Source organism: Lytechinus pictus, chromosome 3 (genome assembly GCF_037042905.1).
Source record: "Lytechinus pictus isolate F3 Inbred chromosome 3, Lp3.0, whole genome shotgun sequence".
NCBI classification, from domain to species: Eukaryota; Metazoa; Echinodermata; class Echinoidea; order Temnopleuroida; family Toxopneustidae; genus Lytechinus; species Lytechinus pictus.
In genome coordinates, this window is record NC_087247.1 from 52,892,659 (window position 1) to 52,913,220 (window position 20,562).

The following is a 20,562-nucleotide window of genomic DNA, read 5'->3' on the forward strand; positions in this document are numbered from 1 at the left end:
TGTTCCACTGTAACTCTCTGATCTAGGAATGATGTTCAAAAGCAATGAATAATTGTGAGTCTGAATTTGCAAATGAATGCACAGAAGGGTATTACCTCATTTTATTTTTACAGAGAAATTAATGCACTTTTTGCCCTAAACAGATTATTATTTTATGTTATTGACTTTTTGTGGTGTGGTTCCCATTATATGATTCATGATAATTGAAAGATGGGAAATGAATCTGTTGTTGTGATCATCCAGCCTGTCCATGCCTACCACAATTGGGTATTATCTTACAATTTCAGTACTGGATTTCACACATGTAAAACATTACCGTTAGATTTTCATCAGAGACATGGAAAACCACATTTTGGCAGAAGTATCAGTGTTCAGAGCCACTTTAATAACCCAATATAACACAAAGATTATTGCAAATGCGTGCAATCAATTGCTTACTATATTTCAAGCAAATATTTCATTTGAGTGAGTATGTGCATGAAGACAATGTGCAGTAAAACATCTCTAGGCCTATGTACAGTGTACATGCTCAATTTTATTGGCTTTCATTGGTTTTGAGATGGCTGATCATGAACCTTTTGTGTTACAGAACCCCAATATTTGTGTTCATGTAAACCACAAAGGTAGGTTAAGATATTAATCTTTCTTCAGTTTAAACCTACATCATGGTGACATTAATGTTGAAGGAAGTTTTTGAAAGAAAGACAATCCACCATATTTTCAGGATCCTTTTCTATTGCTCTTTTCAAAGTAGTTCCTTGAGAAGGTTCTTACTGATTTACATTTTACATATAGGCCTACATGTACACTGTGCATGTAGGCCTACACCAAATGAATGGGTTGTAATAGATATACACCATAATTAATTGTATATGTAATTTCACAGATATGGGTATTTGTCAAGTGGATAATATTTTTTGTTTATCTAGATTTATTGTGTGATTGTATATGCCTAGTACAACTGTACTCTGATTATCACAATACTTTAATGATTGCAAAATCGTCATCATGGGTTGTTTATTAAGTTAATTAACACTTGGCATGAGAAAGAGGATGTTTGTTCTGTTAAAAATACATTGTAAAAGATAATTGAAACTGTCCTTGAATCTGAACGTGTTTTGAGAAATGACAAGTTTTAAGTTTGTTCAGAGTAAACATAAAATGTTTGTTTTAATCAGAGTGGATGAATACATGGATATGAATCATTGCTCAAAATGAAATATGGACAAATAGTTTTTATGTGCCCTCTAATATGTGTATTTGTAATGTTTTGTAATATACAGTGTATATGGGCAAAATGCAACTTTAAGTTCATTTTGGTTGCTCTTTAAAATATAAGCAACATGCCCTTCGATGCTGAAAAAGGCATGTTAATGTAATGAATGATGAAGGCCGTCCCCCCAGTTCATGTTCAGACAATTACATTCATTGATGAAATATGTACAAATTATTATTTTCCCTCCTTGTAGAATGTAATGTTATGCTAGCCTAAGACGGCCACAGAACATTTTCACAAATTACATCATTCAATCATAGATAATGATAATTATTCAAAATTTGAACATTTCATATGCAGCTTCATTATTATTTTTCATTCTGAACATACTTCTTTGCTACAAGTTACACAAGAATTAAACAAATTATTTCAACAAAGTTACTATGTATACTCTTCAAGACTATGAACATGTTAAAAATGAAATAGCAATGACAATGACAGAAATAATCAGGTAAATGTATGGATTTCTTTATGATAGAATGTATTATCACCCTCTGTCTTGTGTCATATCCTACCCTCTCTCAAGATCTGAGAAACAGGACCCAAATCTGGCTATGGTCATGCTATTCTGCTTTCTTTCATAGGGACCCATCTGCTACACATGTATCATTGCATGGAACCATAGAACTTGAAACAAGCATCAAACAAGTAACAAGAAACCCAGTTTCTAACATCTGCTTTTTTGCACTTCACCTCTCTACGTCTATTATCAGTGACCCGTCGTTTAGACTTACAAGTTATATGTAGGGCCTATCCAACATGTTGTATAGTTACATGTAGCTACCTGTATATATGCATATATTAAGAGGATGAATATACATGAATCTTGCGAATAACAATAATCCGTAATAGAATTGCTGAAAAGGATAAGAGTTTTTTTTTTTTTAGCATTGTACAGAATACATGTATAGAGAATGGGTTTCTGAATTGACACTGTACCAAATAAACTGACCCAAACAAATCTCAAAGTTTGTCCCAACCTCAGTCATAAAATTGATTATTTATAATACACTTTGCATCCTTTTCATGATTTTAATCATAAATATCCTTCTTTTTCATGGGCAAATTTCCTGTGTACTTTAATCAACAAGTTCATAAATGATGATTCTCATTCAAGTCTTTTTTATGAATAATCAGACCATTAAAGCATCCTTCTACAAGCCAAGGATTATTGCCTAAGGTACAAGCCAATATTTCTTAGTATAAACAGGGTAGAAGAAAGTCAAAGTATGGTGAAGTCCATCTGTTTCTGAGATATAGTGTAAGGGTTTGCTTGAGATATTAGACCCTTGAGGACAAAGACTTTCATCATCCCTCTATCAGATCAATATAAAAGTCAACAAGAGTTCATAATAGTGGATACTGCATCATAAATGGATCAAATTCTTGAACTTGGCTACATGTTTGGGTTATAACACAAAAACAGTTGTGTATTTTCATGTACTGTGTGCCAATGATGGTGTACTACACAGTACTATGTAGGCCTATATAAATTCTTATGAGTATAACAAGTTCTCAATGTCACATTGTTAGTATTCTTTTCATTTAGGACTAACAGTATGGTTTGAGCAATATTGGACACATGAAATATAATGCAATCAATATTATGAGCTTATAAACTTACTGAAGTATTGATAAAATGTTATATTCCTCAAGTAATGTACATACTGGTACATTAGATACATTGTCCACTAGTTGCTCTTGCTTGGAGATTATGTGATTCAGCCTTTCTTTCAGTCTGACCATGTGACAAAACACAATTTTAATTGTGTAAAGTCAAATTTTCTCTTTGTCCAGGTTTCATGGCATGTTTTGATAATTTCAAGAGTTAGATGCGACCGAGATCTGTCTCTATTACAATGTTTTAGTGAAGAAATAGTACTACATCATTATATTTTAGTAATGATAACATAGACTAGAAAAGAATTGAATTTGGATACAAAACACAATTTATTTCTTTTCACACCATACAAGTAAAATGTGTTTCAGAATTATCAGATATTACCCCTCAAATAGATCCAAATGCAGGAGATGTAAATTTTATGAATCCTGGGGCAATTTCCCTTTCACCCAAATTGTTTTTGCCAGAGGACTTGTCGCTATGACAGCAATGTGGTTGATCTTGAAGATGACTAACAGTTATTGACAAGATCATGCCGATTACGAGCTATCGACTTAGTGTAGATATCAAACAGTTACTTTCTGATTCTGAGATATTAAAGGAATACCATAAAACTGGGTTTGGAGGTTCGCCATATTTATTTTGTAAACACTGTGAGTCATGACTTGGGTTTTTGATTATGCATGGAATTAGATGCATTCAGGATGAGATCATGATATTGATTGTGAAAATATTTTTGTAAAGCATTATGAGCTTTGCAGCTTGACCCATGAATCAGAAAAAAACTACTGTTAATTATTTTGGTATGACAATAGCAATCACATCTAACTAATCTGAGGAAGGGATTATGATAATCCTAATTTTGACCATATCATATTTACCTATTCATAATCTACACCAATCTTAGCTGTCACAGTGAAACTTTATACACGATGGAACATCCAAAATAATAGCAGCAAATCCATTGCTGAATCTGAATGCAATAATGAGATTTACCTTTGTGATGAAATACACATGTACGTAAATTATATCCTTAGGTATGAAACACATGCAAGGTTTGAAATACAGTACGTACAATCATAAATTAACTATATGAAATACAATTGTATCCAAAGATATGAAATACATACAATTATATCTTAAGATTATTTTCATCCTTTTCTATGTTGAATTTAATTTCTAACAGAATAAAAATGAAATTGAAAGATAGATTAATATGTTATCTGAGTGTCATCTATTATTTGTATACCCTGAATCAATTTCCATACAGTTATTTTGAAGGTAATAGTAATCATGAATAACATTAGAATGGAACTGACAGGTGGCAAGGTTTTATTATTAAATAAGTATTTGATATACGGGTATGTGCATATTTTAGTCAGTTCAATTCATGAACGTTTGAAAAATCCAGGGATGTTATTATTTTTGAAGAAAATACCAGTAGTTTGGCATTTTCACTTGAGAGACACCTCTTACAAAATTGACCAGGGATCTTTAGAGTGAAATTTGAGATTGTGGGAACCTGTTGACCTTTTGCCTTCTTGGTTTGCCAATCTGATGAAGAAGTGGAAAGAAATATACAAGAAATTTAAGGTAGAGTATGAGGGAAAGTTAAAGAAAGTGATTTTAGAGGTAAGGAGAGAGACCAAATAGAGAGAAAATGAGGGGGAAGGGAAAGATAGACTGTGTGAGAGTTAAGGGATACAATGAAGGGATAGGAAGACAGACAGAAAGAGAGAGAGAGAGAGAGAAAGAGGAGGGGGGGGGGGGCAAATGAAAAGCAAATGAAGTACATGTAGAAGGAAAGTTGACTGAAGAAAGATGGAGAGGGATAGGTGAGGTATAAGACGGTGATGAAAACCTGTCAATATTGCCCATGCATAATGCATGGTGGCAAGTTCAAACAATTCTCCTGACATTTAATTGCGTTCACCATATTGGGTTTGCTAACTCTTCCATGGGCTCCCATTCCATCGCATCAGAATGAGTCCTCATCCTGAATAGGAAAAAAAAAACTGGCAGAGGAAAATCTTGTATGAGGAAAAGGATGGACCCTGCCACTCTTCCTTGATATAAATTCAAAACAAAAAAGAGATATTATGAAGAAACAATTTAAGACCTGGAAGATATAGTATTTTGTGTTTCAAGTCAGAATGATATAGTATTTGTCTTCTTCCACTTAAAGCTAAGTTACTACCCCCTACTAGACCCCCCCCCCCCTGATTCCTGCCAATGACCCAATGCTATGCCTAAAAAAAGTTCCAATCTTGGGCCATGAATGGTGTGAAGAAAGCTAAAACCGATCCTGATCCTTCATTGAGTGATGGAGAATACAGGCAAGAGAAAGCTGTGCTCAGGAGAGATAGGGAGAATAGTCACTCTCCCCCCTGGTTCATTATTCTCTTTCCCTATTTCTGCTATGCCATGTTGATCACATTTGTAATGATAACCATGGAGCTATACAAATACAAATACATGCAATATGTAAATGAAGATTATTATGAAAATAAAAACTGCATAGATTAGGGTAGATTTCCTGATCAGAAAATACCAGGTATTTGTGATTTTTTTTGGAGTAAGTCTCAGAATACCTGTGGTGGCAGTTATGATAAATATCAAGTGTTTATAGCTTTCAATTTTATCCACTTGTATTACACTTTCTGTATCCTGTATTGCTCTTATAGATTAAAATTTATTAGGTTTTGAATGAAAGGCTATGTTCAAACTTCACGGTCAGTTTCCTGAACTGATTCACACTAAACCAGCAGTTTAGTCTAGTTTTTCATATCAATTTATCATACCCAGGGCCTCTAAGTATAACAGTGTTTGAACCACTGACAGAGTCACCCTGGTAAAATAAGACGTAATAAATAAAAATAAATAAATAAATAAACATTACCACAGGAAATCATGTCTCACTTGTTCCAGAAAAGTGAAACTACAATGTATACAATTTTGAATTTACCAGTCTGTCAAAGAGAGAGAAGTTGGCATTACATTTATGAAGGAAATAATATTCCTTGATTTTTTATAAAGGAAATTTAAGAGGAAGGAATTTGGCAGAATGAATAAATTGATAATGCTAATTGAGTTCATTTTGTTGTTTAGCCATGATATTGCTCTTTTTTAGCTGTGTTCCTGTCTGTAGAGTACCCCAATTATTACTTTTTTTCATCTTGAGTAATATAATTTTTTTCAGCATGTACATACAGGTTGTGGGAGGGGGAGGGATTGCCCCCAGTGATGTGTTTTTAATCCCTCACTGGTTTTTGTTCCTTAATATGCACCACAGCTCTTGTATACATTCATATTGACCGACACTTTAAATACAACACCTGATGAAAATTTCTCGTAGTCTTGTGAATCAAGTGGGAATAATAGAGTACGCTGAAGCACTGTATTCCAAGCGAAGGTGATTCCTATGTTTTTGTAATGCGATGACTCATCAAGCAGGCATCCGAAATGAACAGGTGAAAAACCTTGCTTTGGATATGAACGTGGTGGAAGATATTCTCTTGTGAAAAATACCTGTAGACGTATCCACCTTTTGCATCCCTCTTGCCCAAGTCGCATTTGAAAACAAACATTATACTCTTGAATTAATAAAGTAATTTTCTATCAAAAGTCAAATTTTATAAGTAGGCCCTATGTAGGCGTGCATATATTTGCTTGTGATATCAGGATGTAATCTCACCATTCTGTATACCATGTATTCAAATTATATTTTATGTTTTGGGGATTTTTTAGGTATGATTTTGCCCACAGTTTAATATTCATGTTTATTTGATAGATCTAAAATTTTAATGTGAGAAGACATGAGTCTTTTCTATAATCCAAGTCTTCAGCCTCAGGTTAATGTTAAACGGCTATTAGTTTAGAATTGTAGTGTGAATCGGGCATGAAAAGTGACCCGTCTTGAAAGCCTTCAGGTGTTCCAGTGATGGACAAGCCCAAAATTTGTAATCTGACGGTGATGATGTCATCTTCTAACAGGTGTCAGGTTGTTAGGTGGAGTGGGTAAGATTTGCATCTCAAAGGAGAAGAATGGTAAGAAAAGCAACAAAACTGTACCAAACTTGCAAGAAAAATAGGTCATTATTTATTCATTGAGGGTATTGACCCCAAAAGGATATCCCAATATCTTGTGAATATTTCAGGTGGGAGAGTTTTATTTTAAATCAGAGGCATATATGAGGTATAATGAGGATGAATCAGCAAGAAGTTTACCCCCCCTTTTATACCCCTGTCAAATGAAGTTTGAAGGGGATATGCAGTAGGAATCTGTGGCTGCGTTTATGCGACCTCAAGGCAGAATCATGATTTGAATCATGATTCAAAACACAAACATGAATCACAATATCACAGAATCAGCGTTTAGACGACCTTCATTCCAAAGCTGTTTCTCCTCGGATTCGGGCCAATCCAGTGTGCATCACTAGTGCGCAGTTTGAAAGAGGAAGTACAGGTAAACTTTTTCTCATGTGTTTCGGCTCTAGAAAAATCAATCTTTTGCTTCCAGAATTCAGTCTACTATATATATACCTCATTTTGGTTGCTTCTATTCATCTTGTCGGTTTATCGAAAATATGGTTTCGGAAGTGAATTTCAGCGTAGATCCAATTTATTATTGACACTGTTAACTCAACAACAACTGAGATCATTGTTCAGTTAGTTCATGAAGACATGAACAAAACAAAGAAAAGCAGTGGACGATGCGATGACCAACACAGAACTTGAACATGACAAGAAATGCATGCATAACACATGATACGTACATACACTGAGCATAGCGTGCGCCTTGAGCTTGGCAAGTCAAACCCAAAGTAACCCAACACAGACATCATAGAATCATGATTCAAATCACGATTGCGTTTATACGACCTTATTCGTTTGTGATTCTACAGAAACGTCTTTCAAAACGCCCCTTTTTCTGTGTTTCATGTTTGTGATTTGAAAGACGTTTATTTTGACTAAACGCAATAGTGAATCTGTGGAATCATGATTTGAATAATGATTCTAATCATGATTCTAGGGTAAAAAAGTGGCGCATAAACGCACCCTATGTACGATCGGTTGGTTGGTCAGTCCGTTACATCTCTAGTGGGTCAACCTACTTTCTCAGTTTTTAAAGAATTCTCATGAAATTTGGCTCACCCATTGATTTTGAGGTTAAGATGTACGAGACACATTTTCTTATGTGTTGGAAATCGTGTTGCCATGGTAATTGCATATTACAACAATTAATGTGTTAACTACATGCACTTCTTCATTTTATGACCAATGCTCGTGATATTTGGAACACACATAAGTCTTGAGCTGAAGATGTGCTTGACACTTTTTTTGCATTTGTCAGAAAAATTTTGTTGTCATGGTAACCGCATTTTAAAAATCCAGGAAAACTCATTTTGGATCAAATCACTTCCCCAGTTTTTAGGCAGTGCTCATGCAAGTTGGCAGAAATGTTCACCTTGTGGTAAAGACATGCTATATCCATTTTCTAAATGTGTTGGAAATGGCAATTGCCATGGTAACAGCATAGGATGGAGCTATTTATCACCTTCAGTGATATTTCTATTTTTATATATATATATTTTTTGGGGGATGATAATAAAATATTTTAATTGTAAAGCTGAAACCTACTTTCTCAGTTTTTAAAGAATTCTCATGAAATTTGGCTCACCCATTGATTTTGAGGTTAAGATGTACGAGACACATTTTTTTATGTGTTGAAAATTGTGTTGCCATGGTAATTGCATATTACAACAATTAATGTGTTAACTACATGTACTTCTTCATTTATGACCAATGCTCATGATATTTGGAACACAAATAAGTCTTGAGCTGAAGATGTGCTTGACACATTTTTTGCATTTGTCAGAAAATTTTTGTTGTCATGGTAACCGCATTTTAAAAATCCAGGAAAACTCATTTTGGATCAAATCACTTCCCCAGTTTTTAGGCAGTGCTCATGCAAGTTGGCAGAAATGTTCACCTTGTGGTAAAGACATGCTATATCCATTTTCTAAATGTGTTGGAAATGGCAATTGCCATGGTAACAGCATGTAGGATGGAGCTATTTATCACCTTCAGTGATATTTCTATTTTTATATACATATATATTTTTGGGGGGATGATAATAAAATATTTTAATTGTAAAGCTATTATTAGTGGATAGAAACACACATGCACACAAGATCACAAATGCCCAGGCCTCACATTATTGAAGAAAGAAAAAAGATATCCTCTGTATGATGTGTTTTTATAGTGTCCCACATTTCACCAAGACAAGTGACGTTTAGGAGTATATTATTTCACCAACAGTAACATCTTGAACTTCACAAAGTTTCAGACTGTAGTATTGCCTAATGATGACATTTATTATTACATCTATAATTCAAGCGTAACCAATGAAGTACATAGTCATCTAAAACAGCGGAGACTTTCTTTTCTCATCAATTTTACGTGCACCGCTAAAATCTGTCATCTTTGAAAATCCTCTACACGGAGCCACAATGCATTATGGATATATGTGCAAAGATGTCATACTGCAAAATAAATATCTCTCCCATCCCTTTTGCATGTTAAAGTGACTGCAATCCTTAATGAATAAGAGAAGAAATTTGCAGTGCAACAGTTAATTAGGCATTTTCATGAAATGATTGTTGCGCTTAAACCTCAGAAATAAATATCTAGAAGTATGCAGCTATAAGCTACATGAAAATAAACAATTGAATATTTCCATTCTTAGGATAGAAATTACCTTTTATGTGTTAATGAGGTAGATATTGAGCCCTGAATCTTTGAAACCAATATACTCAAACTTTCTCTTGATTATACAGTGCGTATAAAAAAAAAGTTTACACTTTGTAAAAGCCCTGGGAATTAAAAAATATACAACATGTGGGTAATTTTTTCACATATATTCTTGGGTTTGGGTCTCATCTATCCAATGAAAGTAAAAGTTATGACAGAATGTTACACTTGAGTGAGCACTGTCCATTTTTATAAAGCTCGCAGAAATCTGTTTGCACAGAATATGCTCGTTTTCACGCTGTGTCAAGGGGAAAGGGTGAAATCATACTTACCCTGCGAAACATTTTTCATACTTTTCCCTTGCACTTTTAGTCAATTGAAATAAAACAGATACTTCTTCTTCGATACATTCAAGCATTTCTTAACAATTTTGACACCCAAATTGAAATTTCAACACTTATAAGCACAACCTTTACCCTTTTTGTGCCAGCTGGATCTGAGGACATACTGAATCTGAACAAAAGTTTATATCAGACATCTCCAGCATTTTTTAACTAAGTTTTTATCATTTAAAGTGAGTTTACATTTCATTTTTCATTCAATAATTGTTTCTCTACACTTTTCCCAAGCTTGACAATGATTAACAGAATAAAAATCAAGGCTAAGCCATTTCATGTAAATCACAGCTCAGTGTAAAGCAAATACCGTCACGATGGCCTCGGTGTGTGGGGAGTGGGGTGGGGCGCAATGCACTCTTCAAAGTGTTTTGGGCAAGGAAACAAGATAAAAAAGGGTAAAAGATATCCTCAAATCAATTTTACTAGCTAAATTCTACGTGTTCATGATTAAGGTCTACTTTTATTCGCATAACTATTTCAAAGTTCTGCGCAAATCATTTTTCACCAACTTTTCAAAAGTAAGTGATGCTCACTCAGGCGGAAATATTTTTTGACAGTTATATCGTTTTATTTGCTTGAATGGATCTGTACCAATATTAAATGTGGAAAAATCTTCAGGATATTACAAATGTATAATATTACAGGATTTTTTCTAAGTGTAAACTTTTTTTGATACGCACTGTATATGCTCATCCATTACTTTGTGATATCAGAGACATTTATTAAATTCATAGGACTACTTTAGGATTCAGTTTATTATTATGTAACTTTTCCATATGATTGAATGAACCATACTATTATTGTATGATACATCCCTACACTGCACCAATCAAATTTTTTTTGCAAGAGTGGATGGTGCATTTCCAATGACAACTTGATTGCCAATATCTTCCCATTTGGACAGCTAATGCTGTTTTGAAGAGGGTACTGCTGCACATAATCTTGAACTTGCTCCTCTGTTTTATGTACATTCTCTACGCGACTTGAAATTCTAGATGGTGCAAATTTGGACCCTGAACAGACATCTAATCTAGTTAATTGATTGTAGCCTGGAGGTGAATGCCCTCCTGTGCTACTCTCATTATTCATGTCGTGAAATTTATTCTCCCTCTTGTCTGGTTGGTGTGCTGTAAATTACAAAATTACATTCTTAGTCATGTTCTGGATATTTTAGATGAAATTTGACAGTTGATATCTAGACATGGAAGTTCAGTGTATTTGGTGTCTTCCCAGTACCATAAGATCATTAATAATCTAATTTAGTTAATATTTAGTTAATAGTCTTTCAAGCTCTTGGCAATGTCACTGATGCTGATAAAGAGTACTAAATAAACTTTTTATAGCAATGGTTATGTGACATTAAAAACAATAATGACACATTTTGACAATTATTAGAGAACTGTTCACTATCAATCTTTTTCATATTGTTGAGTTTTAATTTGAAACAATGGAAATGAATAAATAAAATGACTACAATACATAAACAATTTTTTTTATGAGTAATTACATGTAGCTCTGAATTACTTTTCAAGCATCAAGTGTGTTTAAATAAGTGTAGCACCCCTCTCTCAAACTATGAATTGTTTGTGTTAAATTAGAAGCATATTTTGTTGTATTTAGAATATAATTTACCTCTAATCCCATACAATATAATTTTCATCCATGGGAAATATTCAAGGAAGTAATGATAATCAACTCATTATTTTGTTAGCAAAAACAACAAACATGATATGAAGAAGAAATAATGTTATTTGCTTTAATTTTTATTCCCATGTACCCCGTTCTCACTATACTTGCTAACACCATCGCTTTGCTAGCATTCCTGTTTGCTCACCCGAAAGTTGTTTTTAAAACCATTTCATGTGAAGCGGTCTTCTTGCTTTGTGAATGCTCTCAGTGGGGCAATGTCTTTCGCTCGAAATGAAACCGCAGCATAGACATTCTACTCACAATGTGTGGGAAGCAATGCGCTCAAAATGTGTGAAGATCGCTTCCTGTGTCCTAAAATCAGTTTTACGAGGCAAAGCAATCTTGAAAACTCCATCCAACTGGTTTGGAAGATCACTTCCAAGACCGCTTCAGGCGTTCTAATTACACGTTTATCTAATTCCAGTAAACTAGTTTCCACTAAATTAGTTTCTAGTAAAGTATAGTTTTAGGATGGTCATGAGAACGGGGTCATAGTTAGCATGTTATGCTCAATATATAATACACTTACATTAATCTTTTTTAAATTGTCAAGTACATTATATTAAAAATATCAGAAACTTTCATTTGAGATGATATTGACTTTATTGAAAATACACAAGTATTTGCACAGGTCCAGATCAAAGTAATTTTTTGTATTTGTGCGAGTATGCTGGAATAAAAATTTTTTATGAGCAGTGAATAAAAATGAAGTATGGAGTTAAAATAATTTCTCTAATGTAGAAATAGGATTTACTGATGAGTGCAAAATTTATAAAAACCAGTATCCACAAAGTTATGGTCCATACAAAGTCACATGTGACTATCTAGACAGATACGAGGGATAGAGTGCGGTATGTAAGACTGATTTAAAATCTGAGCATTTTGAACATAGTGAATGAATGAGTCATTGTTTCTGCCCGGTTGTATACATTTATGCTATTATCCAATATTGGATTAGCTTTAAACAAACCAGTTGGTATACAATCTATCTGATCAGGGATGCAGTCTAAGCGAAGATAAACATAAGATGGTTAACATTAAATTGATGTAGATGCAATGTTGAAGTACTGTTGTCATCTGCTCTGTGCAATATATTATATGTGTAATAAATATGATTAGAGTACTTTGTTACCTTAACCTTGTCTGCATGTGTAGTTTATCATCAGGTGGAAGATCGGTAAATGAATGGAACATCAAATTTGAAGTAATCAATTTGTCAAGATATCTCCTGAAAATATGACTTCTTTTTTCAATTGAGCATTGAATATCTTACTTCAAATTGCTTTTCTTTTCTTTTCTGTGGTTACCTAATTTAACTTAGGTAATGTAAACTTCCTATGAAATGCAACAGATTATAAAAGGAATAAGATAATCCCCCTTTTATTACTACCACTCTAAAAATCTAAACATCATCCATGTCTGTAGAAAACAAATGCAATACATAGGATTATCAATGCATATGGAAATCGGAATATAATTCAAGTTCCCTCGAATATATCAATGGTGGAATCATTGCCATTTTTAGTGTTTCACTAATCTTTTCAATGAATAAAGTGTCGCTCATTATGGAGGAGTCACTTTTAATAATATTTGCATTTTTGTTGCTTTTTATGATTTAGCCATGATAATTTCATAATCAGAGTTATATACAGAATCAGGAAAGAAACAAACTATGCGTATATTGTATTGCTAGGCCTGTAGTCATAGTTATTTACACTTTATTATTTGGGGTTTTTCTCAGCCTTTTCTCAGAGCTGCCAACTGTCATGATTTTCCACTTTCAAAATGGCCAAAACAGGCCAAAAATTTAGGACATCCTGATTTGTGAAATTTCAAATGAGGGGAAAAAATGTGGGAAAAAGTCACCATAGACCCATTCATGCCCCCAGTCCTCCATACATCTCAAATAGCCCAGTCTCTTTAGGAATAAAGCTGGTAAAATCCATGGAGCTTCAGGAGGCTCTGCTTTCTTGACCCCCACATAGGGCTTGGTTGCCCCTTGGACCCCCTGCCACATGGTTTTCCAGATTTTGCCTTTCTCAATAATGGCAGGTATGTTGTCTGTTCTTATACCCCTTTCATAAACCCATCCTCCAATTAGCCGCCTAAGAGTAATGCGGATAATTCAATAAAAATTGTGTTCACAAACTCTGAAAATAATTCGCACTATTTTTACGAGCGCCCGTCCTGAAAAAGGTGGATAATCGTCATGACAACTGCACACGCCCCCTCCGATGCGGTTGTGTTGGAAAAGGGTGACCTTGTGACCGCACCATGGCAATTATCCGCATTATTTGAAAATGCGTTCATAAAGTCAAAATCTGGTCCCGATGCCGCTATTATGCAGATAATTGCAGCATCAAAATAATGCGGATAACTCTGGTCCTCCTCCGATTTTACGACTAAATTATGCCGCTATTAGCCGCATAATTGGGTTTATGAAAGGGGTATTACATTGAACTTTGTATCTCATATACAGACAAAGTTAAACAGTCCTTTTGAGAAATAAAGAAGCAGAACATTTTAGCTGTAGTTTGAGCAAAAATGTAGACTTGTACAAACTCTCCTAAAAATCAAGACCAACGTTAATAAATTATACATTTTTATTTTTATTTTTTTACAGATTTACTCTTTAAATTCTTTGAATTCAAATGGGTACTCTGGGCTGAAAATAATGTTATTTGAACAGATAAAGTAAAATCAGACAAACTGCTGATAATTCATAAAAATCAGACAAGGAATATAAAGTTATAACATTTTAAAGTTTTGCATTATTTTGATGAAATAGTTCTATGCATGCCTAAATAAATACGCAATGTGCAAGCTGATGATATCATGTCCCCATATATTGTTGTGTATTTTATTTTATTTTTACCTAAAATTAGAATAGGTATCTTTTGCATAATTCATATTGGGCAAACATTTGACTTTAAATAGAAGGTGGACTATAGGCCTATGTAATGCAAGGTTACCTGTATGCGTTTGTTGACTCTAGCACACCAACTTTTCATTGTATGTTACATGTAGCTTTATAAAGATTATATTTTTGTTGTTGCTTCCTGGAAGAGGTTATGAAGGGGAGGAAGAGGGATAACGTACATGTGCATGTATTGGATTGTACGGAAAAGGGAGTCATAAATCACCATTGTTTCTAATATTTTACATCCCATTGTATATAGACATGCATGCTAGGAGACATGTTTGATATGTCGAATCAAGAATACCTGGAATCCTCTGATCTGAAAATTTACCCCAATCTACCTTGATCAGCAAATACAAGTATTTTGTACTGTGAGAGCAAATTATTCATAACATCTCAGCAAATTAGTAGGTACTTTCAAAACTACAATAACTTTCACAGAGATTTCTCCAAGGTAGCAGGTATTCTCACAGTGTGAGAGCAAACTATGAATACAATTTTTTATTTTTTATTGTGGAAACAGGAAGGGAGGCAGGAAATTGTCTGTGGGAGTATAAAAAAGCGTGACAGTTAGAGGGGAAATAAAAGTGATAACAGTCCATAAAGAAGGTCAAATGATTAGTATTTTAATTCTGTGATACTTGTCTTTGAACCAATGTTTTTGAATGGATCTTTTTTGTCTCGGAAGGGGCCATTTCACAAAAGACGGTTGTACTTTGATTTGATGAAGAGTCTCCTCAGTGACAAATCTGCAAAAATTGAATATTGTTTATCCATACAATAAAATACAAAAGAAATAATGAGTTAGTATTAACATCAACTTTCTCACTTGCATGACACTGTGTTGTTGTGTATAATTTTTTCTGGAAAAATAAGCAAAATAGTTAAACTTCATAACTTGCTTTTTATACATCCGATTTCAATGAATTTTCAGTGTTTTGATAGAATAAGAATGAAGAATGACATTAAAAAATAAAATTAGTGAGAAAATTGAATAAGTCTGTGATCCAGTTTCTGCTGGTTGCTGTGGCGACAACGTTCATTTGTAACAGTCTTTTGGGGTTTGAAATGGGTGTTTGTTCACTTTTATTATCAGCGTGAAACAGTTGACAAAGCTTATTTCCAACTCAAATCTTATCTGTCAGCATGGTATACTCCAGTACATTATAGACTCTCCACAATTCCTGTGCCCTTAGAAACATTGTGCTACACAAACTTCCCCATCTTAAAACTAAGTCAATGTGGTGTATAATTTCCCGCTGCGTAATGAGTTGACTTTCTTTGCCCCATAATAAAGAATTGTATGATTGGCCTGTTGTAAACCTCAAAGATATCTTCTTATTAGACCATTAACAAAGAAAACAAAAGAAGAATATATCTCATTATCTGAATTAAGTAATTAGTTGATACATGCATTGCAATAATTGTCTTTTTAAGACAGTATAGCCAGGGCTTCAAACTAACCCTTTTTATACTGGTCCAACCTGTTAATTTCAGACCAATAGATACCCAATTTCTGTCTCACCTGCATAGCAGAGTGAGACTGTAGGCGCCGCTTTTCTGATATCGAATTATCCTAACCAAAGGTTAAGTTTTTGAAATGACAGCTTAACTTGAAAGTATATAGTTTATGAATTGTGGACATATATGGTAATTAAGTATCACTGACAAGTCTTAGGTCACATGATCAAGGTCAAATGTCATTTAGGGTCAATGAATGTAATATTGTATCATCATATGAATGGTGTTTTTTGTGAATAATTATTTTATAGTAGTTTTCAAAGTCAGCACTGCCGCTATAATGAATCGCGTAATGCAGGTGAGACTGCCAGAGGCGCTCCACTTGTTTTGATTTTTTACTGGTCCGAACCAAAAATTTACTGGTCCGAAAAATTAAGAAAAACATGAAAAAGGGCTTTAGCTGTCTTTTATTGCTGTTATTGTCCCCCCCAAAAAAAAAAACCATACAAACAGTACACACACACAACATAATACATGAGAGACACTTTTCAATTATAGAGAGCTATTTTTCAAGATGCCAGAGCCATTTTCATAATTTGCAAAAGAGGAGAAAATATAATTTGTATCAGTTTGATATATTTTTTACAGGTCATGTCATATCATTAAATCTGGCAATTTTTGAAAAGTTACTGGCTTGACAGCAATTTTCACCAGTCTGGGACTGTCGGATCAGCGCCAGTGTTGTGTGCTTGACTATAGCATTTTGGTTTGCAATCCTATGCTGCTTGCATGAAATTTGTTGTTACTTGTCTCTCACCAATGTTTGATTTTCAGACGTAACTCAGTCATAAGGAGTATGTTAAATGGTAGATTGAATTGTGTATCTTGTTGAAATACCCCCACACTCACCAAAAAAAAAGAGAAGAAAATATGATTCTTTAATTGAAGAACTACTTGTGAGCTATTAAATTGTTATCCAGTTAGACAAGTAAGTCAAAAGGAATTTAATATTTTGCATCAATTTCTTGGAATGGACTTGGTCTTTGAATACAAGTGTATTTTGCTACTATTTCCAAATATACATCAGTTGAGATAACCGGTGTTAAAATATCACAAATAAGTGGGTGTACAATGCAGTGCATTAAGGATCCACTGAAGTTGCACTTCTCATGCAAGATGGTTGTGTACCACATCATTTTGCATTGTGTACAGGGAATATCTACTTTGGTTCAATGAGCATCATAATGAACGTTCTTGATATGATTTTAGACATCTCACCAACTCTCGGAACACCTGTGTTTTTAGTGGTTCTACTGTCTTTATAGTAGCCCTATAGGCGTTCACTAGTGGACATTCTTTGACGACAGGTTTATCTGTCACCAGCTCATCTCAGGTAATAGAATTACAGTTGACTCTTCTCAATTTATCTCGGCACCCTCACACTTGATCTTCATGAGAATGTTGAAGGTCTGTTCTCCCTGCCGTGTTCTCATCAAACATATAGTTAAGTCTGGCTTTTGTGAATCTATATAGAATGTGCAAAGAGAAGATTCTGTGTAGGTGAGGATATGTTGTACCATGGGGAAGGTCCAAGATTAGAAAACTTGACCCATATTTTAGGATGAGCCAGTGGAAGGAAGTTTGGGTAGAGTGGAGGTGAGATAAAGCTGATGGCCCCAGGGTGAGAGAGATTTAATGAGGATATAACCCTTTCAGACATGTTTTTGTAGACATAAACTCTGATATCCCTCCAATCACTTAAAATGTCACCCATAAAAATCAAGGTAATTCTACAACCTTAAAATTAAATACTATATTATAAATAATTCATAAAGATATACAGTGTAGTCTTAATGTTAAGATTGGAATAAGAGTTTATAAATTGAGGTTAATGTAGCAAAATATAGAACAGTTTGGAGCATTAGTGAGTACAAGGAAAGCTCCTTGGGCTTGGTGAGTCCTGCATTTTCCTCCCCCTAGCCATAATTTTCATCATGGCAAGTAGAATACTATGTAGCCAACAATGCATGGGTAATTGTTACACAAATTTTTATTTACATTGTATTGTTTACAACTTTATTCAATATTATTTTCTGTAAGAGTTGTAAAAAGTAAGAAGGGGAGAAAGAAAAGTGAATAAAGAATAATGACTCATACTGTAAAGTGACCTTACAAGTGTGTATGGTAGAAGTAAGTTGTGCCACTCTCGTACTAAACGACAACCATGATCTTGAGAGGTTGGAGGCACTCCTCTCATTAAATCTTAAGTAGTACTAAATGGAGAGATGGGAAGAAGAAATATAGAGTGATAGATGGAGAAAAAGAGTGGGAGAGCAATGTAATGAAACAGAGTAAGAGAGAGAGATGGCGAGAGAAAGGGGAGGGGGGGGGCTGAATGTAAAAGATAACTGGAGAGAGAGAGGAAAGGGTGTTAAATACATGTATGACATGATAAGCATCATATTGAAAACATTAAATTAGAGAGTATATAGAAGGATAAATGATATATAGGGGGTAGATTTCATAAAGCATAATGTACAGAAATAATTAAAGGGGTGGTAAAAATAGAGGGAAGAATAAGCACTTGCTTAACTTCATGAAGTATATTAAACTGTAAAATAAGAGATGGGTACTTGAAGATCAGAATTCAAGCTAATTGGCTTCTTATGTTTGATTTATGAGAAGGCAATATGAATATATAATATAGTATAACTGCAAGTCTGCAACCAAATATGACTCAGCTATCTGCTACTTCAAGTAAAAGTAACCTGTGCATGCTTGTTAAAAAAACATTAAGAAGGGAAGATTGGGCTGATTTTGTCTTAAAATAGTGTATTATGTTTAAAGTAAAACCATTTATTATAAATTATGATTATTATAATACAGAGTTGATAAGTCTTTGGCACATTATTTTGAAAGAATAAAGAAAAGCATACCTAGTATAAGGATTGCATTACTATCAATTGTCTTAATTTACATGGAATTTTGTACTTAATGTGTATGTATTCTTATATTTGTATGAATATGAGCGCTTTTCCGCTAAGAAGTGTACATTTTATTTCTATGTGCAAAAAAATATGTAATGCCATGCAGTAGTTGATTTACAATGAATGGTAAAGTATTTTGCTGACAAGGCATAGAGCAAATTGAATACATAATTTCTATACCTAAAGTAATTGGTATGTCATCTGTATGCTGTTATCATGGTAACGATGGGATAGGACATCGTTTGCTGCTGTCTGGCTGTACATTTTTATAGCTGACTGCAGGTGGCATAAAGGCTGTATTTAAGCAACCATCTTTAAAATTAAATTGATGAATAAATATGAAAGAAAACTATAGTATAAGTAATTATCTTGCAGTGGCAGACATATGTACAGGAAATGTATGTTTGTTAGCGAGATTCAGCTTAATAAAGAGAATTGATTTACATTGTTTCTCTCTTAGTCAATTCATATTTTCAATGGTAGATTAATCCATTATGAAATTCACTGTAAAATATACTTAAGCTGATAAATTAAATATAATAAAAAAAAAAAACAGACTCTGAATAACATTTGTGCAGGTTTATACACTCTGTTAAGGACGGGGGGGGGGGGGGGGGGGGGGGGGGGGGGGAATCTACTCAAGATATGAAAACACCTAACATCATTTTTGTGTTATTCTTAAGCAAGTATGCATTTGACCATTCTGATTTGTCTTACTTTTGAAGCTTTCTTTCAGTATGTAGTAACCCTTTTAAAAATTTTGATTTTTATTATTTTATTATATTTTTTATTATATTTTATTATCTATTTTTTTTTTTTTTTTTTTTTTTTTTTTGGGGGGGGGGGGGGGGGTTGTCAAATAAATTTCCTCTCCATTTTATCCTGTAGGTCTTGATTTATTTTTGGCTATGAATAAATATTTATAATTCATATGTTAAATTTATGATTGTCTTCAAGAGAATATAGCTATAAGTATCATAAATTTTAGTAAAATGTGATAATCAATTTCTGCTTTTTACATGTAGTTTAAATTAAACATTTACTCTACGATTGTAAACTGTTTAAGTACTGCATGTAATGCATACATCACGTTGATAACTCTGGTCACATCAGTGGATATTGAGAGCATGCTGAAGGCATTAAGATGACATGGTTAGCATTCCATGGAGTGAAAACTATACATTAATTTAATGATAGAAATAACTCACATAGGGGTATGACCATTCTGTCCTCTCTGAACTCAAAATTAGGGATGTTTGGTGTGCTTCATTCTTGTAGCATTCTAATTTGGAATACTTTTTATGTATATTCCATGATATTGTATAGATCTATTTAAAGGTTGTTAAGCTTAGTAAAGTAAAATTATTTACATCACAGATTGGTGAAAATAAAACCTATACATGATGAAAAAATAGATTCGTAATGCCCTTTTTGTGAATGAGTTCATGCAATTTTTG